The sequence below is a fragment of the Molothrus ater genome, chromosome 26 (genome assembly GCF_012460135.2).
Source record: "Molothrus ater isolate BHLD 08-10-18 breed brown headed cowbird chromosome 26, BPBGC_Mater_1.1, whole genome shotgun sequence".
Classification (NCBI taxonomy): Eukaryota; Metazoa; Chordata; class Aves; order Passeriformes; family Icteridae; genus Molothrus; species Molothrus ater.
This window is the reverse complement of record NC_050503.2, coordinates 4,366,316-4,390,332: the sequence shown is the minus strand read 5'-3', so window position 1 is coordinate 4,390,332 and position 24,017 is coordinate 4,366,316.

Genomic DNA, 24,017 nt, shown 5'->3' with positions numbered 1-24,017 from the left:
CAGCCCCATCCCATGGGGGCTCAGCCCTCCTGCAGTGCCAGCTGTGGCTCTGCTGGAGCAGGGATCCTGCACAAGGGGGGAGTTTTCCTCTGCAGCTCCAGGGCTGCTGTGGATGGGCCTGGGCTCCCTCTGGGAATCCTCTGTAAAGGCTGTTCTGGTGTCCCAGAACTTCAGATTGGATCCAGGTAGGAATGCTTGGCTCCTCCCCTGGGCAGAGCATCTCCCCATGGGATGATGGAATTGGATCAGCCCTGCAGGGACACTCCCCGGCCATGGACAGAAGATAATTAATAATTAATGGCCCATTAACAGAAGATAATTAATAATTAATGGCCCTCTAACAGAAGACATCTCCTGGAAAAGGATTGGCTGTGGAAGAGATAAAGAAAACTGCCCAATGAACAGGAGATAACTGCCCCACCTCTGACAGATAGAAATAGAATACACACCCCCATTTCCAGCCTCAGACGTGGTGACAGGAGCTGGGTGTCCATCAAGCCCTAAAAGGGTCCCTGTGGTGCACATTTCCCACTGCTCCTCTGGGAATGCAGTGGGCAAAGGTCCTGTGGTGTCCCAAACCTCAGATTGTACACAGGTAGGAATGCTTGGCTCCTCCCCTGGGCGGAGCCTCTCCCAATGGGATGGTGGAATTGGATCAGCCATGCAGGGACACTCAATGGCCCATTAACAGAAGATAATTCATAATTAACGGCCCATTAACAGAAGAGATCTCCTGGAAGGAGGATTGGTTGTGGCAGAGATAAAGAAAACTGCCCAATGAGCAGCAGATCACTGCCCAGCTCTGAGAGGAGGGAATAGAATCCCTCCATTTCCGACCTGAGACAGTTGTGCCACCCCTCCTCCTGCCCCTCCTGTGAGCAGCAGAGCTGATCCCGAGTTCTGGAGCAGAGCTGGCTGGGATGAGGCTGCAGCTGGAGCTGTTGGGCAGTGTTGGCTCCCCAGCCATGCCATGGCAGGGAGGTGGAGCTGCAGAAGCCCAGCAGGAGCAGGGCAGAGCCCCTGCCCATCAGCAGCCACACCAGGTGTGTGTTTGGCCCAGGGGACCTGCGTGCCCAGCAGAGATTAAAAGCCCAATCAGAACCTTTTCATCTGCTCTTGGAACACTGCTGTGACCCAGCCAGTCACTCTGCATCTCCTCCCAGACCTCTCCTCCACCTCCTCCCAAAGCCCTGCGTGGGCTGTTGATATATTTTTATTGATCTCTTTCATGTAAAGCTCATCCCTGCCCGTTCACTCCTGAGTAACATCCAGGGCTCTTTGTTCCCAGCACAATGGAGTGTCCCTGGACAGCCCCGGGGGCACCGGGACGTGCTTTCAAAGGTTAATGTCTCTGTTAGACTGCAAATCACTCCTCAACATCTGCTGTCACTCACAGGAGGGGGGAAATAATCACCTGCATCCTTGGACTAATAACCGAGCCTGAACTGGTGCACATCCAGCTCTGGGAGGAGGCTGTGTCAGCGTCTGGCTGCAGAGGGAGGGATGGTTTGAGTGCCTGACACCCGAGCAGAGCAGGATTTGCTGTGCTGCCCCTCCCAGGGATGGTTTGAACCCCTGACACACCTGAGCAGAGCAGGATGTGCTGTGCTGCCCCTCCCAGGGATGGTTTGAACCCCTGACACACCTGAGCAGAGCAGGATTTGCAGTGCTGCCCCTCCGGTGCTGCTCCCCTCAGGGGCTGAGGCCCTCCAGGGAAATGGGGTTTGCAGAGGTGCTCAAGGGCTCTCCAGGGGCTGGGAGGTCACTCTGGGGCTGAAGGCTCTGTCCCATGCTCCAGCATCCCCTCACCCTGTCCCCTTTGGTCTGTCACAGCCATCTTTTATGGAAAATCCTTTCCTTAGGAGTTTTTCCTCCTGAGAAGCTGAGAGGCCTCAAGAACAAAATGTAAGCAATGGTTATCTGCTGCTGTGGAATGCAACAGGTGCATCTGGGATTGGTCTCATGTGGTTGTTTCTAATTAATGGCCAATCACAGCCCAGCTGGCTCAGACACAGAGCCGAGCCACAAACCTTTGTTATCATTCTTTGCTATACTATTCTTAACCAGCCTTCTGATGAACCCTTTTCTTCTATTCTTTTAGTATAGTTTTAATGTAATATATCTCATAAAATAATAAATCAAGCCTTCTGAAACATGGAGTCAGATCCTCGTCCCTTCCCTCATCCTCAGGCCCCTGTGAACACGGTCACACAGGTCAGAGAAACAACTCCCAGAAGGGCACACGGAGAGTTGTGATCCCAGCTGAGATCCCACAAGTGAATCTGAGATATCATTGTTGCAAGAATTAAAAGGAAAAAAAAAAATCAAACTAGACACAGCTCATGACTTTGGCTTGTTTGGGAAAACAGCTGGGCTGGGCTCTAACTTGGCAAAGAAAACAAATCTGCTGCTCTGCCTCCTTTCACCTCCTTCCCTGAGCCCCTGTCTGAGCTGCAGGCCCCGTGTGGGGGGAGCAGCCTTGTTAGCATTTCACAGTCACATATTTCTGCGTTTGTTGTGCTCTTGGTTGAGTTGGCTCCTAATTTGTCTGTCTTTGGGGGACAGCAGACAGCTGCTTCAATGAGGGAACAGTAGGGTTTGAATCACAGGCATCTGCTGTGGTGTGAGCGGGGGATCTCCTGCTCTGCCTCCCAAAGCCACCCTTGCAGGGGGCTGAGCTCGGGCCCTGCTCCCTGGGGGAAGCACACTTCACTTTTAAACCTTTAAAGCAGCTGTGACACCTCTGGGTGGTGTCTCGGCCTGCCCTGCTGGGATCAGTTTCCTGGGCAGCTCAGGAGGCCCAGGGCACCCCCAGATCTGTACAAATCCTGCAGCCACACTGAACTTTGTGGATTTCCCCGTGAGAGCAGCCTGGCCCTGCCAAGGGGGCTGCTCGGTGCTCAGCCCTCCCTGCCCACCAGCTGATCCTTGAAAACCTTTCCCGGCCAACACCAGCATCCCCTGCCCTGGGAACGGACACAGGGAGCAAACTGGAGGCGACCTCTGAGTGTGGCTTGGCTCTGTTCACTCTGGGTGACAGCAGATGGGGGTCAGAGCTGGCAGAGCCAGGTCCAGCACGGGGATCCTGACAAGAGGCTCCCTCCCCCTGGGACCAGCACCCGTGTCCCTGCTGAGCTCAGGGCCAGCTGCCAGCCCAGCTCCCTCCCCCTCTGTTATTTATTGGGTGTGGGAGGTGGGGAGTTGGGTTTTTTCTCTTTGGTTTTTCTTTTTTTTTTTTTTTTTTTTTCCAGTTTTTATTTTGTTTTTCCCGGATGCACCCGGCGCAGCGGTCTCTGCACGACACCAAATTAATTGATGTTGGGCAGGCAGAATGCAATTAACTACCCTGGAGCCTGGCCAAGGCAGGGGCAGCATTCCCCGCTCCTCTGAGGAGCAGCCCAGGAGCCTTTCTGGGCAGGACCTTGCCCTTTGCTGCAGGGCAGGGGCTCTGACAGGAGCAAATCCTTCAGGAAATGCCTCCTCCAGGCCCCTGGGCTGCCCTGCACTCAGATCCCACTCCAGGTCTGATCCCAGGCATGGAATTTTCCCTCCTTCCCAGACCTGGAATCTTCTCTCCTTCCCAGATATGGAATTTTCCCTCCTTCCCAGATATGGAATTTTCCCTTCTTCCCAGACATGGAATCTTCTCTCTTTCCCAAACCTGGAATTTTCCCTCCTTCCCAGACCTGGAATCTTCCCTCCTTCTCAGACCTGGAATCTTCCCTCCTTCCCAGACTTGGAATCTTCTCTCCTTCCCAAATATGGAATTTTCCCTCCTTCCCAGACCCGGAATTTTCCCTCCTTCTCAGACCTGGAATTTTCCCTCCTTCCCAGACCTGGAATCTTCTCTCCTTCCCTGCCTCTTCCTCCTCCAGCCCGGGGAGGGGGCAGGCAGAGGGAGGCAGCATCTGCAGGAGGCTGCAGCACAGTTGGCAAAGTCCTGGGCAAAAGTAATCAAGCCATGGTAGCGTTTCAAGGACCAACTGGCTGGATTTTATTTATTGCTGCCACTCACTGAGAAAATGGACTCGGGAGGAGATTCCTGGGCAGCTTCTGTTAAATAGAGCATCGCCTGACAGAGCTGTGATTGAGCTGGGGATCTTTAAAGGGGTTTAGAGGCCGCCAATGCAGAGCATCTGCAGGCAAAATGGGCAGCTTTGGCAGGGCAGCCACTCTGAAAGTCAACTAAAAAAAACCCACAAAAAAAGCTCGTGCAGAGCAACGCAGAAGTTGAGGGGGTGGCTGCAGCAGGGAGCTGATGGGTTTGGGGTTCAGCTGCCTGTCCATGGCCCCGCACTCCCAGCCCTGCTGTGCCTGGGCCATCACCTCCTCTCCCTTTAGCATTTCCCCTTTCCTTGCTGTCCCTCTGTCCCTCTGGGTGTGTGCAACTGTTCTGCTTCATGGGTGCTGCTCCCTGCAGGGGATGCTTGAAAACCAGGGGGCTTTGAATAATGGAATCCATGGAGAACGGGGTAGGGAACCCCCTGGAGCAGGGCTTGGCAGGATGTAGCCATGATATTTTCTGAAAAATCCTTTCCTTAGGATTTTTTTTTCTCCTGAGAAGCTGAGAGGCCTCAGGAACAAAATATAAACAACAATTATCTGCTGCTGTGGAATGCAACAGGTGCATCTGGGATTGGTCTCATGTGGTTGTTTCTAATTAATGGCCAATCACAGCCCAGCTGGCTCGGACTCTCTGTCCGAGCCACAAACCTTTGTTATCTTTCTTTCTTTTCTATTCTTAGCCAGCCTTCTGATGAAATCCTTTCTTCTATCCTTTTAGTATAGTATTAATATAATATAATATAATATAATATAATATAATATAATATAATATAATATATATCATAAAATAATCAATCAAGCCTTCTGAACCATGGAGTCAGATCCTCGTCTCTTCCCTCATCCTAGAAGCCCTGTGAACACGGTCACAGCAGGACATCTCCCCAGCTCCCCACAAAGAGCACCACCCTCTCCTTCACAGTGCCCAGGGCTTTGGGAGCCAGGGCTGGATCCTGTTGGATGTGAATTCTCAGCCTGGATGAACAGCAGGCTCCCTCCAAGGATGAAAACCAAGCTGGGCAGTTACCAGTGCTCAGCTCAACCCCTGGGCCAGCTCTTCCACAGCCCACTGTGTCCTTTGGGTGATCCAAATCCTGGAGCTGTAGCCCTTGGTTCGGTCAGGATGTCAGAATTTCACAGGCTGGGCCATCCCCAGGAGCAGCCCTGCTCTTCACACGTTATCTTCCTCCTCCAAAGGCCAATTTGGAAGTGGAAGGAACGAGATTCAAATGTCAAATCCACCTTTCCTTGTCCCTGTGGTTCAATGCTTTGCTCCCCTGAGGCCAGCCTGTCTCTGGTCCCAGGTGTGGATTTCTCCTTCAGCCCCTGGTGCAGCGCCAGCTTCTCCCACTCTCTCATGATGAAACCATTTCAGGAACCAAAAATGCTGGGTCTGCATCTATTTCAGACAGGGCTGAGCTGTCCTCCCACAGCACCAGGGCCTCAGCCAGGGCCACCTGGCTGTTCCCCCATGGGTGGTTGTTCTCCACCCGTGGCACAGGGAGCTGCTGGGAGCTGCTCTCTCTTGTATTTTGGCCAAAATTTTGTCGTTGAGAAGCTATAGATAGCAAGGGCTGGATCAGATTTTTAAAGCATCATATTTCTGGGAATATTCCCATCAAAGAGTTTGTTGGCAAGGCAATCTGGGCAGGAGCCTCTGGCTGGTGACAGTTTATATCTATTCAGGCTCCTGCGCAAGCCAGAGTCCTCCAGACGGTTGCAGCGAACGTGCAGAGGGGTTTTTCTTAAAATCCCCATGATTTTAGGCAATAGAAGGAGCACCTGTGGGATCAGCCTTGCCCAGAGGAAGGCACCCAGGGAGTCCCAGCCCTGGCCAAGCTGTACTGACAGAGCTGGGGTAAATCCCTTCCTCCGCACGGCGACGGAGCTGCCAGAGCTGCCTTGAGCATCCGCGCCACAAAGGCAGCATGAAACAAAAAGGCACATGGCTCAACCCTCCTCCACCCCATCAGGCTCTCCTGGCAGAGCAGGGGTCCCCCCAAACCCCACTCATGAGTCCCCTCTATCCCTTGGAATCAGTGCACACCTTGGGAAGCCCAGGCTTCTGCCTAATGCCAAAGAAAATTTTTTTATGTGCTGTTCTTCCCCAACATGACACAAGATTAATTACAGCCATAAAAACATTAGGAGCTTTCTAAATATTTTATGTGAATAAGCACACACAATATGAAGGTTTTACTTGTTGCATTTTGGTAAAGGACGTTTTGTTTGTAATAACTAGGGAACCTGACAGGTGATTTTATTTTTAGTGCTTCTGTCTGCTCTGAAGGACTCTGAACACAGAGAGGAGACAAGGGCAATGCTCAGAGTCCCAGGGAAGGGATATAGAGCTAAATGAGAAGTGGATTAAAAGAGGACAACCACAAATTTCAACCATAAACTTAATTGCAGCTGCCCTTGGGAAATTTCCTCCCTTCCCTTATTCCAGAGGAGACCTGGCCTTTGTTTATCTCTGACTGGGAGCACTGGTGGTGGTGCGGGAAGCAGCTCACAGGCTCGACAGCTGATGTTTCAAATGCAGAGATTTCACCACAGGGGCTGCACGTGCCAGCAGGGATGGTTTGCACCGGGACAATTTGTGCTGAGGATGTTTCACCTGCTCTCCTCTCCCAGCTGTTTTGTGATCTGTAAATACCAGAAGCCCCACCAGAGCTGGAGGGCAGATGTTTGGTCTCTGTTTGGGTGGCTGGAATTCAACAGGAGCCCTGTGTGTCAGTGATTTTTCTGTCTGCTTTAGCATCCATCTGCCACTGGAAATCAGCAGGCATTAGTCTGTTTTTTCCTGATTTAGTTGGCAGCTAAATCAGCCTCTCTGTGATGGGAAATGTGGGGGGATTCTCGCTGTTTCATCCACCCTCAAAAGGAGCCCATGCCCTGCAGAGCCAAGTGGGGACATCCCAACCCGTGGTGCTGCAGGAGGTTTTAGATTTTGCAGAGCTGCCTGTGATGGCTTTGTGCCAGGGGCAGATCCCTGCTGAGGCACCCAGGGAAGCCTCAAAGCTTTCTCAAGCAGCCAGGGAAGGTCTGAGGATTTAACTTGTCATCTCTGTGTTTAGAGAGCAGCACTTGCTCTCTGTTATCTGGAGAGACAGGACTTGAGGAGCAGCTCCCAGAGCAGGCAGGTAGGGTGTCAGAACTCAGCACATCCCTGCCAGGGGGCTCAGAGACCCTGGCACACAGCCCAGAGCACCTGGGGGTTTGATTGTGACCCCTGGAGCAAGTTACCAGCTTTGTATGAGGACCTGGAAATCACAGAAGTTTAAATAGTATAATAATAAAATGATCACAGGGTGAAAATGTAGATTTTAGGATTTTTGGTATGGGGGTTGTGGGGACAAGATGGAAGAACTTGGGCGTGTCCAGCCTTTCCTCTTCTTCTTCTTGTTCTCCATTTTCTGCAGTGATGTTGGCACTTTGGGATTGGTTTAGAGTAGCAGTGCACTGTCTAACACAGGTGATAGGTATTGGGAATTAAGTGTAAATATGTTATATGTAGTTTGTAGTATAAAAGACAACACAAAGAGTGCTGTGGCTGCCCTGCTGAGCAGACATCGGCTGGGCAGAAAGAAAATTTTATAGATAAGAATTAATAAACAACTTCAAGACCGAAAAGTGAAGAGTCCAGACTCGTTCTTCAGCTGCAAGGGCCGAAACAGAGACATCCTATGTCACTGACATATTTTATGGAAAATCCTTTCCTTAGGATTTTTCCTCCTGAGAAGCTGAGAGGCCTCAGGAACAAAATGTAACCAATGGTTATCTGCTGCTGTGGAATGCAACAGGTGGATCTGGGATTGGGTCTCGTGTGGTTGTTTCTGATTAATGGCCAATCACAGCCCAGCTGGCTCAGACACAGAGCCCGAGCCACAAACCTTTGTTACCATTCCTTCCTATTCTATTCTTAGCCAGCCTTCTGATGAAATCCTTTCTTCTATTCTTTTAGTATAGTTTTAATGTAATATATATCATAAAATAATAAACCAAGCCTTCTGAAACATGGAGTGAGATCCTCGTCTCTTCCCTCATCCTCAGACCCCTGTAACACCAGTCACAATCCTGCACATCTCAGGGCAGCAATTACACCAAACCCCGAGAGTCAGGATCCCTCATTGCTGCCTGGATTGCTCAGAACTTTCCACATCTCCCTCCTTGTTCATGCCTGAATGCTGCAATTCAGACTTGGGCATCCAGCACTGACAGCCCAGAGCTCCTCTCTCCTCACCTCCCTGGCTCTCTGCAGGATCCCAGCAAGGTTTCCCATTTCCTGGCGCTGCCGTGGCAGCAAAGACAAGGAGCCATCAGCAACTGGGTCTCAATGTCTCTCACTCTCACTTTAAATATTGAAGAGGCTTCCAAACACCTCTCCATCCTGGCAGCTGACCTGGAATGGTGTGGGCTGTGTGCTGCAGCTGCTCCTTTTCCTGGGAGCTGCTGTGGTTCCTGATTGTGGAGCTCAGCCCTGAGCCCTGACACACAGCAGGGCTGGGCTTGTGCTGAATATTTCATGCAGACACATGCAGACAGAGGCTCCAGCCTGTTTTCAATTCTGATTTTCTCTGCTTCTTGAGGTGCATAAATGATGCATATTGTTTAAGCTTCCTGGTTTTGGCGGGGGGAAGAGTGACAAATGCTTTTGCTGCTGGCTGCCTGTGTTTGGGGTGAAGCAGAGCTCACCTTTTCAGCTGCCTGAACAGTTTGATAAGCAAAGCAGTTTGCTGGCTGAGCCCTGGGCAGCCACTGGTGACACCAGGACTGTGGCTCTGCAAGCCAAAAGGGCGACCAAAGTGGGTCAGATAGTGACCAAATGCCTCTCTCCACCTTTCCAAGCATCCCAGCATGATTCCCCAAAGCTCTGTGCTTTCCCACATGCATTTATCCACGTTTTTCCCCCTTTTTTCCACATTTGGTACCATTTTGCTGAGGAAGGAGGCTCCGTATCAACCGCACAGTTGGGCCAGATGAATTTAGGGGTCTTGTCCAAAAATTCATGCTTCTGTGACATTCAGCCTTCTCCTGCCACCCCCAGGGTGCATCCTGGTGTGGTCTGGGGGATTTGGTCGCTGAGAAGGTGTCAGGGATCCCCAAGCAAAGCCCCAGCTCACCCTGGGCTTTCCCCTGCCTTCCTCTGGGGCATTGCCTGGGGAGCCACTGAGAGGATTCCTCCCAGTGAAACCCTTGGTGGCATTTTCAGGGGAATCCTCCCAGTGAAACCCTTGGTGGCATTTTCAGGGGAATCCTCCCAGTGAAACCCTTGGTGGCATTTTCAGAGGATTCTTCCCAGTCAAACCCTTGGTGGCGTTTTCAGCAGCTGGAAACAGGATCAGAGGAATTCCTGGGGTCATTCCAGGCTTTCCCTTGTCACAGCTCTGGTGGGGGGAGGCTGCCCACCCTTCTCCTTAGGAACTCACCTGGGATTGACGGGAGAAAACAAGCTGTCACCAAATGAGACAGAAATTGGTTGTCGATTAGAGCTTTCCTTTAAAGGTCAAACAGAAATGATCACACAAAGCCCAGAGGTGTTTTAGAAGGGCATCATAAAGGCAAAGCTCATTTGTGGTGGTGTTCACAGGGGTCCCAGGACCAGGGAAGAGACGAGGATCTGACTCCATGTTTCTGAAGGCTGATTTATTATTTTATGAAATATATTATATTAAAAGAAAAAGATATATTAAAAGTACACTAAAAGAATAGAAGAAAGGATTTCATCAGAAGGCTTGAAAGGAAAGAAGTGGAATGGAATGATAATAAAATCTTGTGACTCTCAGACAGTCTGAGCTAGCTGGGCTGTGATTGGCCATCAATTAGAAACAACCACATGAGACCAATCCCAGACCCACCTGTTCCATTCCACAGCAGCAGATAATCACTGGTTACATTTTGTTCCTGAGGCCTCTCAGCTTCTCAGGAGGAAAAAAATTCCTAAGGCAAGGATTTTCCATAAAAGATGTCAGTGACACCCATTGTCTGCAGAGGGGTCCAGTCCTGCCCACAGCGATGATGATGGACCACCTCAATTTTTGGGGATGCATTGAGCCTCTGGTGCCTTTTGGAGATGGGAACTGGCCCTTTCCAGACAAGCAGGGAATAGTTTTATTTATTTTCTTGGTTCTGTAAATAATCATCCATGTCTTCAACTTCTGTTTTACGTAAATCAACAGAAATCCCCCCCCCCCCCACCATTACTCTTCTTCTCTGGAAAGGGTTGGGATTCAGTGGCTTTAATTATGAAGAAATTTATGAAAAAAAAAAGTCTTGTTAAATAGTTATATTAATTAGGAAGAAAAATGTTAGTATTAATTACTAAGAATTAATTATTATTCTTTGTAAATTACTAAGAAATTCTGAGTTAATTAATGCTAGCAAAGGCCCTTTAGAGCTGGGGAGACCAACTCATGTAAGCCTGTCCCTGCACAGAGCTAATGGATTCTTGGTGTCTTTTAGCAGATCAATTTTTGCTTTAAATGATTGTGCAAGTTAATAAAAAAACCTGTCAGAGTAAAAATGAAACATCTTGGCCAATATTTCTCCCAATTGTTTTGAGGGCTTTGACCTTTCTTTCTTTGTCCCAATTCCAGGCTTGAAAAGCTTTGCAATACCTTGACATTTTAGGCAGGAGAGGGGGAAAAAAAAACCCCAAATTTGCACCTAAATTAGGGAATGGAGCAGTAAAAATGTAGATTTAGTCCCTGGGACAAGCTCTGTGGTTCAGCCTTCCCTCCTTTTTTCCTTAGGTCATATCTACTACGTTCTCCATAAATAATCTTCAGACTTCCTGGGGCTTTTAATACTAATTAAGTCTTCAAGTAGGCAGAAACGAGCTAGGGGACGTTTCTATCACAGGTTTCTCAGTCAGTTTATATCACAGTTTCTCAGCCTTGTGAGCACTTTCCTTCCTGGCTTCAAAGGATTTTCGGGGGAAGGTTTTGCAGCATTTTGTAGGGACCAGGTTTGGAGTTTGGAGCTGTTCCTCCCTACAGCCTGTGTAATCTGTAATTACTGCTTTGGGGAAACTTCACTGCTGTTTGTCCCCGTTTTAAATAATGGGATTGGATCTGGGGATTGGGGTTTTTTCCGAAATCCTGGAGGAGGGGTGGAGGGCAGAACCACCTTGTGAGCCCTCAAATGCTCCGGCTGCACAAACTGCTCCCAGAGGGAGAGGGCAGAATGCTCTGAGAGGGGAAATCTGCCCTGTGGCAGCCCTGCAGCACATTCAGGGACTCGTGGCTGGAAAGCAGCACCTCCAGCATGGGATTATTGTTATTCTTCCCAAAATGACCCTCAAGAACTGAGGGGTGCAAAGCCCGATGAGAAACTCTGTGTGTGAGCAGGGGAGAGCACCCAGAGACCTTTTCCTGTTTTTTTTTCCTCCTTGTTTTCAATCCCTCCAATGCTGAAAGCCCTCATCAAAGTTTAATCCTCCACACTAACTCTTTACACCCATGGTGCTGCTGCCAGTCTCCCATCTGCAGTTCCAGAGCTGCCATCCTGCCTGGCTGGTTGGGTTTGCCGCAGTGACCACCAAATTCACAGCAGCATTTCCCCTTCTTCCTCCACACAAAGTCAGCTTTTATCTGTCACAGCCAGTTTAGCTTCAGTGCTTGCAGTTGTTTTCTGGAGAAGATAGTTTCTCTCTGCTGACTGAAGGGAGAAGGAGTGAAAATAAGTAGTTAATTTAGAAACACCGAAGAGTCAGTGCTGGGAGAGCCTCAGGGAAGTGCCTGGGGAGAGGGAGGTGGTGGCAGGTCTGGAGGGACAGGCTGAGCCTTCAGATCAGAGTCAGACTGAGAAATAAATGCTGACATTGCCCTAACCAATGTGGAGGTTGCACCAGTGCGCAGGAAAACATGGTTTAAAACAGACCTCAGATGTATCTTTTTTGGGGAGCTGGGGAAAACCCAAATAATTTCTCCTCCGTGCTCTTTTGAAGCCACTTCACAAATGGATGTCATTGATTTCCAGATTAAACTTTTCATGGTAACTTCACGTGGGAAATGTTGGGGTTTTGAAATGCTGAGGAAGAATTTTGACTTCTGAAAGAGCTTTGGTATGTTCCCATATCATTGTTTAACCAAACTGTAATTTGTGCTTTTTCTGGTCAATTGGATGCAGAAAATAACCTTGCCCAGGCCTGGTTAAAGGATAAACAACAGGTAACAGAGGTGAAGAGGGGAAAGGAAAATAACTGGCTGGCTTCATCCAAAATCCCAAGCAATCAATGCAAAGTCTCCAGTGGGCTCAAGGCCACGGCCCAGTGAGGTGGAGGAGGTAAATAGGACAGGCAGATCAATTGTGGGCAAGAGGAAGGAGAACAAACGTCACAAATCCAATATTTAAAAAAAAAAAAAGAACAATCCAGAGTTAAAAGCTTTGGCTCGATGGGTCTGGCATTACAATATCAAAGCTTTTGTCAGCACTGGACGATATTTCACCTCAAGTTGATGCTCTTTGGCAAAAATAAGAAAGTGGGGGGAAAAGGTGGGAGAAAGGGAAAAAAAGCAGTTTGTTTTTTTTTTTTTCTTTTTAATCCTGTGCAAAGAAAAAAGCACCTCAAGGGAGAGATTGCTTCGATCACAAAGCTGTGCAGCATGGTGTGTCCTCCCCAAGAGACCATGGCAAGCACAGCCCAGGCAGTAGCTTGAACAAAGCAGCAGATAAACACACAGATCCTCTAAATTCCAGGCATGGAACAGGGACTGGTTCATGAGCCCCAGGGCTGGAACAGCTCGGGGTGAGAAAGACACCAAGGCAGAGCTGCAGCGCCCACCTCCCACCCTGCTTCTCCCCACGTTCATCCCCGGCGGGAGCAGAGCTGGGAATGGATCCCAAGGATTTACAAGGATCCTTTTTATTCTTCCCATGGGTTTTCCCCAGATTCCATCGCTTTCCTGCACTTTCCCCCAAGCTGGGAGGTTTTCCCCAAATTCCACAGCTCTCCTGCAGATTTTTACCCAATTTGAGATGTTTTCCCCAAATTCCACAGATCTCCTGCAGATCTTTACCCAAACTGGGATGTTCTCCCTATGTTCCACAGCTCTCCTGCAGATTTTTACCCAGTCTGGGAGGTTTTCCCCAAATTCCACAGCTCTTCTGCAGATCTTTACCCAATTTGAGATGTTTTCCCCAAATTCCACAGATCTCCTGCAGATCTTTACCCAAACTGGGAGGTTCTCCCTATGTTCCACAGCTCTCCTGCAGATTTTTATCCAATCTAGGAGGTTTTCCCCAAATTCCACAGCTCTCCTGCAGATCTTTACCCAATCTGGGAGGTTTTTCCATCTCCCACAGCTCTCCTGCAAACCTGAGCCAGCAGATTTTGGGTACGAGCTTGCAGGAGGAGGCACAACAGGTGTGATCACAGAACCAGGGAATGTTTTGGGTTGGAAGGGGCTTTAAAGATCATTTTGCTGCACTCCAAATTTCAATTAATGGCAGGGAATTAACCTTCCCCTAGACCAGGTTACTCCAAGCCCCATTGGGATGACCAGCCCAGTGTTCTCTTGCTGCTCTGAGCTTTCCAAAGGGAACTTCCAAAGTGGTTCCATTGAGCTCCATGGTTGTTATAGATATTAATGAAGGGAAAAAGGCTGGCCTCTGAAGGCCCAGCTAATTCCCACGCTGGATCTTTGTGTTGTTTGAATATTTTAGGATCGTTATTAAATTCTTTAAAAAACAAATAAAGGTTGCTTTAGCTCTCAGTCAAGAGATGCATGAAATGGCCACGATGAGGGGAAAGGGATCCCTTCTAGGCTATTCCTACCAGGAAAACAATCCAGCCACTCAGATACAGCAGAGGATTTACTTTAAAACATGAGTGATTTTAATTTTGGAGATGGCCAAGGAAGCCCTTGACAACATTCCCTGCTAAGGCTGGTGGATCCTGAGCAGGACTGGATAAAACCCTTTTGAAGTTCATCTCCTCCAAGTATCAGCTCTGGCTCCAAACCAAAGTGGAGAAAGCCCTTGACCCAAATTTCTGAGGGGATGGGATGGGTACAAACCTGACAATTCTGCTAAAAGCCTGCTCTGCTCAGCCAGGCAGCGAGATGCTAAACCAGGGCACAACTCCAGCTCAGTTTGGGACACAGGAGCTGGGGAGGACAGGGAAGGAGACTAATGCTGGCATATTTTATTTATTTAACAGCAAAGGGATGCGTTTTCTCTGCTGCTGCTGCTCAGGGATGGTGGAGGCTCTCCCAGTTAGCTCCCAGCACGCTCGCACCTCTCCCACGAGGCTCTTGCTTAGGTTATCTGACAGGGATTTTCTCTTTTCCAGCTTGTCAGAGGTGAAAGGTGCTGGTTTTTCTCCCATATAATGAGCTGTTTTGTGCATGTCAGCACTGGCTCTGCATTGTGTCCTCATTCACGCCTTCACAGAGCGTTTCCAGAGGCGACGTCTCGCTCCTGCTTGGGCTTTCAGGAGATTTTAATCCCTGCACGCACACAATGAACAGCAACAGGAATTGCTTTTTAAATAAGGGGGGGAAAGGCAGATTTTCTTCTAAAAACATGTTTGCACATGGCTTCTGTCCCCTCTCACCGTGCAGCATGAAAGGAGCAGCGTGAGGAGGGCAAGGCACGAGAGCCAGAGGATGGGGCAGCCTTGTTGCACTCACTTTCCAAAGCCAGGGCCTCCAAGTCTCACTGGAATTTCTTCTTGTTCAAATAAAAAAGGTGTTCTAAGTAGCTCTCCTTCTTTCAGAGCAGTGTATTTGGAGTTTGAAAGGACTGGAAGGGGAGATTTGGGAAGCTGGTGGCAAAGCTGGGCCTGTTCTCCTGTCTCGCTCCTGCTTGGGCTTTCAGGAGATTTTAATCCCTGCACTCACACAACGAGCAGAAACAGGAATTGCTTTTTAAATAAGGGGGGGAAAGGCAGATTTTCTTCTAGAAACATGTTTGCACATGGCTTCTGTCCCCTCTCACCGTGCAGCATGAAAGGAGCAGCGTGAGGAGGGCAAGGCACGGAGAGCCAGGGCCTCCAAGTCTCACTGGAATTTCTTCTTGTTCGAATATAAAAGGTGCTCTAAGTAGCTTTCCTTCTTTCAGAGCAGCTCTCCTTATTTCAGAGCAGTATATTTGGAGTTTGAAAGGACTGGAAGGGGAGATTTGGGAAGCTGGTGGCAAAGCTGGGCCCGTTCTCCTGGCTCTTGGCTGCTCATGAAGTTCAGGGCATCCTCTGAACTGGGGAGATCACACCTGGTGGGATCTTGGGGTGAGGGAAGAGTTCCTTCTACAGGAGCCAACACCACTTCCCTCTGACTTCAGGGTAGGACTTGACAGGGGAAGGTTTCAAAGCATGAATTCAGCAGAAGCTCTCTTTGTTCTTGCTGAGTGCTCCCTTCCTGACGAGCTGAAACCTGCTGGGTTCCCCTCTCTGAAAAGCAGCTCCACAGCTCCACAGTGCCCTGGCAGAGTCCTCACGCTGGGGAGGAGGTGCTGCCCGTGATTCTGCATCTTCCTTTGGCTCATGGCTCTGCAGCCATCTCCACCCTTGGAGGTTCCTGCAGACCAGGTCAAGCCTAAACAGAGTGAGGGATTTCTCCAGGAGACCCCAGCTGAGCTCCCCAAGAACAGCAAGGCCAGGCTGGCCACGTCTTTGGGTGGAAGCTGTTCCTGCCCATGGCAGGGGTGGGAGCTGGAAGGCCCCGTGTCACTGACATCTTTATTGGAAAATCCTTTCCTTAGGGAATTTTTTCCTCCTGAGAAGCTGAGAGGCCTCAAGAACAAAATGTAAACATTGATTATCTGCTGCTGTGGAATGCAACAGATAGATCTCTGATTAGCCCATGTTGGATGTTTCTAATTAATGGCCAATCACAGCCCAGCTGGCTCTGACACAGAGCCCAAGCCACAAACCTTTGTTATCATTCTTTCTTTTTCTATTCTTAGACAGCCTTCTGATGAAATCCTGTCTTCTATTCTTCTAGTATAGTTTTAATGTAATATATATCATAAAATAATAAATCAAGCCTTCTGAAACATGAGCCAGGTCCTCGTCCCTTCCCTCATCCTGGGACCCCTGTGAACACAGTCACAGCCCTGGAAATCCTTCCCAGCCCATCCCAGTTTGATTCTGTGTCCCCCAGGCACAGCCAGCTCAGGAGCCCCCACCAGGGCTGGCCAGGACTATTTCCACTTTTTGCAGCCATGCTCCTTCAAATGAACCATCCTAAACCTTCCACTTTTGCATGAAGAAGCATTTTAGCAGGATGCACCAGGGGGACAAAAAGGGACAGCTTCTTCCTCCCCCTTCCTTCCTGACTGGCACCAATTTTGGCAATAAACACTCCCTAGAATCTCACCTGAGGAGAGACTGAGAAGTCCCTCAGGGAGCCAGCAAGGACCTGGCTGTGCAGCCTTGGCTCTAGTCACAAAGCCTCAGCCACTTTTCCTGTAAAGAGGCAGGATTTGTGCTTGGAATGAAGCCTGAAATTTGCCTTTTCCGTGGTGGATGGTCGACACAGATCTCTCTGAGCCTGTGGGAAGTGCTCCAGTCTCCAGCTCACAGCACCGTCCCAGAATGCCTTTAAAAGCACAAAAAGTCAAACCTCACCTTAGCAGCTCAGCTGCTTCAAATAACACAGAAGGAGATAGGGGGGGAAAAAAAAATTAACAAACCCAGATTTTAACAAACATCTTCTGCTTCGAGCCCGTTCTGGATTTGTTGGCAAGGTGAGTGCACTTTCCAAAGAGCCATTTAGGTTCTTGAATAGTGAATTCAGATCTTGTGTTCACTTGAGGGGGAAATGACAGAAAACAGGAACGGGGCAACAACACCACCCTCCTGCCCCCCCCCCATTTTAAATAAATCGAATCATCAGCCTGAAAGTAGACATCAAAATTATAATATGGCTCTTGACTTTCAGCAATTAAAAGCATTTTGTGATGACTCACTTGATTAAAACGAGATCATCCATTTGAAATGAAAATTCAGAATGAAAATTGCTTTTGTTGCACCGATTATTCTATTTTAAAACTCCTTGCTGTTATCACCCTAATAAAAAGCTGTCACTTCTTCTGTCAAGCAATTCACAACACGAGGCATTTGCATTTCTCTCCGACTTGTGTTTATTTCAGTAATTACAAATGGATTCTTCTCCTAACTCCCTCTCCCTCCATCCTGCCCCCCTGCCCTCTCGTCCCTCACCAGCACAGGGTGAGTGAGCTGCTGCCCTTCCTCTGGGCTGTGCACAGAGAAATCCCACGCTGGGAAATCAGGAAAGGAGGAAAAATAAACATTTCCAGCAGGGTCAGTGCTTCCTACCTATAAAAAGCAGCAGTGGGTTTGAGCAGGGAGGCCAGGAACCCCCCAGCATCTCAGTGTGGCTGACAGTGAGCAGGAGGCTGCCCAGAGATCGAACAGCAACAGGACAGCCACTTTGTAATAGATAAAGGAAAAAATGCCACAACAAAACCCTCTTTGTGCTGAATGGAATGATAATTCCCTGCCATTAATTGAAATTTTGATTGACTAGATGGAGCAATAATGATAAAAGCCAGTTTCACTTCGAGATCACAGGCTGGATTGTGGGCGGGTGTGAGCAAGGCTTGGGGAAGATGGGGAATAATTTCACTTCTGCCTGTCCTGATTCAATCCCAAAGCACAAACACAGCCAGAAGTCGTCCTCCTGCTTGTCCTGCCAGGTGAGAAGCTGCTCCTGGGATAAATTCCCACAATTACAAACTGCATTATTGTGAGAAAAGCTCCTTTTCAATCTAGTATTGAATTGTAATTTTTTTTTTTTTCCCAAAGAATACAGGGGGTTTGCCCTGTGTCTGTCTGTTTAGGCATTTGTGTGGAAAATTGTATTTGGGATACACCAAGCTGCATGTGGGGTGTGTAATATATAAATAAATAAATACCTGTAATATATAAATAAATAACTGTAATAAATAAATTAATACCTGTAATATATAAATGAATACCTGTAATATGTAAATAAATATATATCTGTAATATATAAATAAATACCTGTAATATATAAATGAATACCTGTAATATATAAATAAATCCCTGTAATATGTAAATAAATGAATACCTGTAATATATAAATAAATACCTGTAATATGTAAATAAATATATATCTGTAATATATAAATAAATACCTGTAATATATAAATGAATACCTGTAATATGTAAATGAATACCTGTAACATATAAATAAATACCTGTAGTATATAAATAAATACCTGTACTATGTAAATAAATACCTGTAACATATAAATGAATACCTGGGTTGCAAAGTTCTGCATTTTCCTGTCTCAGAGCCATCTCTGGCTCACAGTTCAAGACATAAAGGCACACCACTCTCTCTCTCAGCTTTTAATCTCCCTTTCCATAGGCAGCTGCTCTCTCTCTGCCTCTCGAACCTGACAGTGCTGTTCCATGAATTGCTGTTCCAGGGCTGAGGGTTTTCAATTTATCTGCACAAAGCACTTGTGCTTAATCTGGAGACCACAGGGACGTCCTCAGCCCCTCACCAGGCTGTGCCAGCCAGCCCCAGCAGGGCAGCACTGCCACCTTTATTTCCCCTTTCTTCCTTTTGGGTAAACTGGAGCCAAGAGCTTAAAGGAAAAAAAAAAAAAAAAAAAGAAGAAAAAAAAAAGGGAAAAAAAAAAAAGAAAACCAGCCAGGTTTTCAAGGACAGCGTGCTACTGGTAACCCTTTTTTCCTCTTCTCTTTCAGTGTATTTTGCCCTAATATTCTGAATTCCCAAGCATGGCATAACCCTTCTCTCTCGCCCATTCTGCCCCTGTGTGGGGATGTGGGTTGGTGGTGGGCTGGCAGAGCTGTTCTTAGGAAAAGCTTGGAGGGCTTTTCCAACCTTAATTCCATGATCCTCTGTGTGTCTCCTGCGTGCAGGCATGCCAGGCTGTGCCCTCAGCCTGGGCTTCCTCTGAGCTGGAGGAGGAATCCTTTGGTCACTTGGTGCTTCCCAGGTGTCCAGAAAGCTCCTGTCCCTCCCTGCAGGAGCATCCCAAACCACCTCGGCTCTTTGGCCATGTTCTGAGGCTTCCTCCCCTGCACCAATGCAGGTTTGGGATGAGCCCAGATCATTGAAACACCAGAGAAAAATTCCCTTGGGCTTCTGGATCACCAACATTCCCATTTCAACAGAAAAAGAAATGTGCTGAATTTGGAGAAAAGGCTCTTTTGGGGCCTTTTTTTTTTTTTCTCTCTGTTTTCCTGGGTGCACATCTGTCAGTGATGGAAATAGGAAATAGCAATACAAATACTCACCTGTCCAGGTTAATAACCAGGCTGGAGAAGGCAGACACAGCAGAGGCCCTGCTCTGCCTTGTGCTGTGGGAAACACGAGCCTCGTGTGTGTTTTCCTCCAGAGAACAAAACCAAGATGTGAGGAACCAGTGAGGAGGATGAAGGGGCCACTGAGCAGGGGATGATTAATCTGCAACCTGCCTAATCGGCCTCAGGATAACTGAGAGTTGTCTCTGGGTAATTGAGATCAATGGAGTGGCATCAGGCACTGCTCCAAAGAGCAGCCAGCTTCAAAGGAAGGCAGAGCTCTCAGGGGAGTGGGCAGAGCCTGGGAGCAGGGGGAGGATGCTGAGCAGCCACGGGGAAATGGCCCTTGAGCTGCACAGGTGTCACTGACATCTTTTTATGAAAAATCTTTTCCTCAGGAATTTTTTTCCTCCTGAGAAGCTGAGAGGCCTCAGAACAAAATGTGAACCATGGTTATCTGCTGCTGTGGAATGCAACAAGTAAATCTTTGATTGGCCCATGTTGGATGTTTCTAATTAATGGCAAATCACAGCCCAGATGGCTCAGACAGAGAGCCTGAGCCACAAACCTTTGTTATCATTCTTTCCTTTTCTATTCTTAGCCAGCCTTCTGAGGAAATCCTTTCTTCTATTCTTTCAGCATAGTTTTAATGTAATATATATCATAAAATAATAAATCAGCCTTCTGAAACATGGAGTCAGATCCTCGTCTCTCCCCTCTTCCTCAGGCCCCTGTGAACACCATCTCAGCACAGGGATGCTCAGGTTTGTGGGGAGTTTGTTCCAGATCAGGCCCTGTGACTTTCCAAGCAGCTGATCTCTGCCAGGGGGGTGTTTGGGAAGGTGATTCTCTTGCTGACCAAGGCTGCAGTTCCTGCCCGTGCTGAGAGGACAGTGCAGCTCAGATTTGCTGCTGAGTGTGAGCTGTGTGCCCCATGCTCCAGGAGTGAGTGCACGGATCTTTAAATGCTTCCACCTACTGAGATGTGCTGCCCAGAGCAGCTGGGGCTGCCCCTGCATCCCTGGCAGCGCCCAAATCCAGGCTGGAAGGGGCTTGGAGCACCTGGGAATGTGGGAGGTGTCCCTGCCATGGCACTGGGTGGATTTAAGGTCCTTGGCCACCCAAACCATGATTCTGTGAAAGCCACTCCTGATGAGAGCACCAAAACTTCACCTCAGCGTTGCAGGTACCAAATCTCCAGCTTGTGCCTGCCCTCTGAAAGGGCTTGGATTCCTGTGAAGGGTTTGATTTCCTTCTGCCTAAACTGGCTGAAAAGGGAAAATGTGTCTAGGTTGTTTTTTGGGTTTTTTTTTTTTACCTCACTGTGCCGATGAGGTCAGGGAAAGAAGTTTGTTAATTCCAGAGTGTATAAGAGGAAGCTTTTAGCCATGGGTTTCTGTCCAAGCCCTGGCACTAGAATCAAATACCCAGAAAAACAAGACCCCAGTGAGGGAGGAAAGTGTCATTTCAGATCAGGGCAGACCCAAGAGCTGCTGGGCACAAACAAAAGGCGATTTGGCAGCCGTTGGCCACGCAGCCTTCTCCTTTCTTCCCTTCCCCAGTGGCTATGGAAACTGCCTCGTTTGTCCTTGCTGAGGAAGGTGGGAACACAGAGCTCCCCAGGGAACAAACAGAGGCAGCACCAGAGCTCCGAGGGCATGAGGGGCTGGGGGCTCTGGGGTTGGGCAGGGGGGCAGGACAGGGACCTGCAGCAGAGGGTGACAGGGGGACAGGGACTGCCCTGGCCACAAAATGCTGATTTATCTAATGGGAGCCGTCCCTGCCCATGGCTGGGGGTAGGAATGAAATGATCTGTAAGGTCTCTCCCAAGCCAAACCACCCTGATCTCAATGGTTTTCTGATTGTCTCTGACCCGAGCCTGAGTGGCCACACTGGTGGTGCAGGTCCTGCACCCAGCAGTGCTGCTCCTGTGCTGGTGCTCACCAGGACCATCTCCCTTCCCCATCTGATTAATTTTAGTGACTAAACTGGAGGGTGCTCCTGTGCTGGTGCTCACCAGGACCATCTCCCTTCCCCATCTGATTAATTTTAGTGACTAAACTGGAGGTTTTCAGATCTGAGTTTTAGTAGCTGTTGTCAGCTTCCTTTGGCTCTGGGTGGTTGGGTTTTTTAAAACCCAAAAGCCCTTTACAAACTGCTTTTCACAATCTCTCATCTCTCCAGGACTTTTTTTTTTTTTATTTTTTTCTCAATGCAAATCCCTGGACTCCAGAAGCTCTGGTCTGAAAAAGGAAAAATAACTGTCAAGAGAGATTTGAGCTGCTGGGCTCAGGGATGGGCGTGAGAAGTTGGAGGTTTGCAGATTAAATATCAGGGAAGCTGCCATGGCTTCAGGGTGCTTTCACAGGAGCGTGCTCAGGCTCAGCAGTGTTTACAGCAGAGACCCTGTGAGGAATTGCTCTCTGATTAGCAAAGCAAGGAGCAGTTTGGGACCAGCCCTTCTCTTGCCCTCTGCAGTGCAGGTTATGAGAAGCTCCTTCCAGCCCTTGCTGCAAAGGAAGCCGTTCCCCAGCTCTTTTGAGTGGTTTGCAAAGGTTAATGAATAAGGAATCAATTAATGGTTTCCTAGCCTTGCACTTTTTCTTTTCATTTAAAGGGTTCCCTTTTTGAAGATCAGTTTAATGTTAAGAATAACCTGGGTTTGCTGAGAGCTAATTAAATGTGGCACCATCTCTCCTTGCCCCGTTCTCCTCCTCCCAGCACTCTGGGGCTCCAGGGCAGCAGCAAGGAGCCTCTCCAGCCCCTGCCTGGCGCAGCAGAATTTGAGAATTTGGAATTTGGGCCCCCACAGCTTGTGCAGGGCAGCACCCCAAAGTTTTGGGTGTTTTTCTGGCTGCAGTTAGCTGAGCTGGGGGCTGCAGCCCAGGGCAATGCCCCAGGGGTGCCTTGGACACCCAGAGCTGGGGCACCAGGGACTGGGCAGGATTAAACCTGTCCAAAGATGGGTTTGGAGCAGCCAGGAGCAGATTTCATTCCTGTCTCAGGAGGGATCCAGGCTGAGGCACTCAGAGGAGCAGCTGGGCACTTGCTCAGAGAGACAGAGACAGAGCAGGAGCATCCGAGGGGTGTGGAGGAGTCCAGGCTGGTCCAGCAGCTGCACCCGGCAGTGCTGCCCCTGTGCCGGTGCTCACCAGGCACATCAGTTCCCTTCCCCATCTGATATTAATTTTAGTGACTAAAATGGAGGTTTTTAGATCTGCTTTTTGTCAGCCTCCTTTGGTCACCCAGCAGTGCTGCCCCTGTGCTGCTCCTGCACCCAGCAGTGCTGCCCCTGTGCCGGTGCTCACCAGGCAGATCAGTTCCCTTCCCCATCTGATTAATTTTATTGATTAAACTGGAGGTTTTTATATTTACATATATGATTTATAGATATGTTTATATTTATATATCTGATTTTTAGTATCTGTTGTCAGCTTCCTTTGGTCCTGCACCCAGCAGTGCTGCCCCTGTGCTGCTCCTCACCAGGCAGATCAGTTCCCTTCCCCATCTGATATTAATTTTAGTGACTAAAATGGAGGTTTTTAGATCTGATTTTTGGTGTCAGCATCCTTTGCTCCTGCACCCAGCCCTGCTCAGCCCCATGCAGGGCTCCAGCAGCCACAGCTCTCCTGGGAGAATTCCCATTTTCCCTTTAACTGCTTTACCAGAATTCCTCCCCATCCAGCAGAGTCTGAAGTCATCACAATCCTCTGTGAACCCAAAGCCATCAAATGCTCAGGCAGGACCCACTGAGCTCAGCACACTTGGCTGAGTTTCTCCATTAATCTGGCCCATTTTACAGGACCAACCTTGAAATAAAACACTCAGCACACATTAGCAGTGGTACCAGAAAACTCAGGGGTTCAACCTGGTGGCAGCATTTAATCCAGAAAGTGCTTTTATCTCCCCTCCTGCCCTGGAATCCCATCACACCTGGGCAGAGCCTTTTGGTCTGCCCTGCTTGGCCGAGATTTTTGTCTGATTTATTAAAGTGGTTCCCCTATTACCAAAGAGCTGGAGCAGAAACACCCACCAAAGGTTTAAGAGCCTAAAATGGGTGTTAATTAGCCCAGCAGGGGAGGCAGAGTTTCCATGAGGTTTGCCTTTAAACTACTCTTTAGTTTGACAACGTAAAGAGATAAATTTGGTACTTAATCCAAGCCTCTCCTAATCAAATAGATTATGGTTGTTACCCATACCCAAAATGTAAATAATCTTTAATTTCTCGGGGTTTTTATGGAAAATATCCTATTGATACTTGGGACAAAGACCTGCTGGGCACTTTCTTGTTCCCCAAAGAGCATCCACCACCAAAAATCCCCCTTAAACCCTTCTGGGATGAGGAGCAGGAGGGATGGAGGGCACAGGACAGCAGTGATTGGGTGCTGAGGGTTTTTGCCTCCTGTGTCCCTGTTTGCACCAACATCCACTAGGAGCATGCACTGCTTTGGCTACAGATCTCAGGGTATTTTTAAGGAAAAAAAGTCTATTTTAGTGATTTTAAAAAAAATGAGAGAGAAAAAAAAAAACCCCAGATGCCTAAACCCAGGGGAACCTCGCCAAATATTCCCTTCCTATCTCAAAATTCTGCATAAGGACCAGATCTCTATCCAGCCTGCAAGGAAATTCTCAGCTTGAGCATTGTGTCGGAAGGAAAAGCCACTTTTCTAAAGCTCTGTTCCTTTTCTTT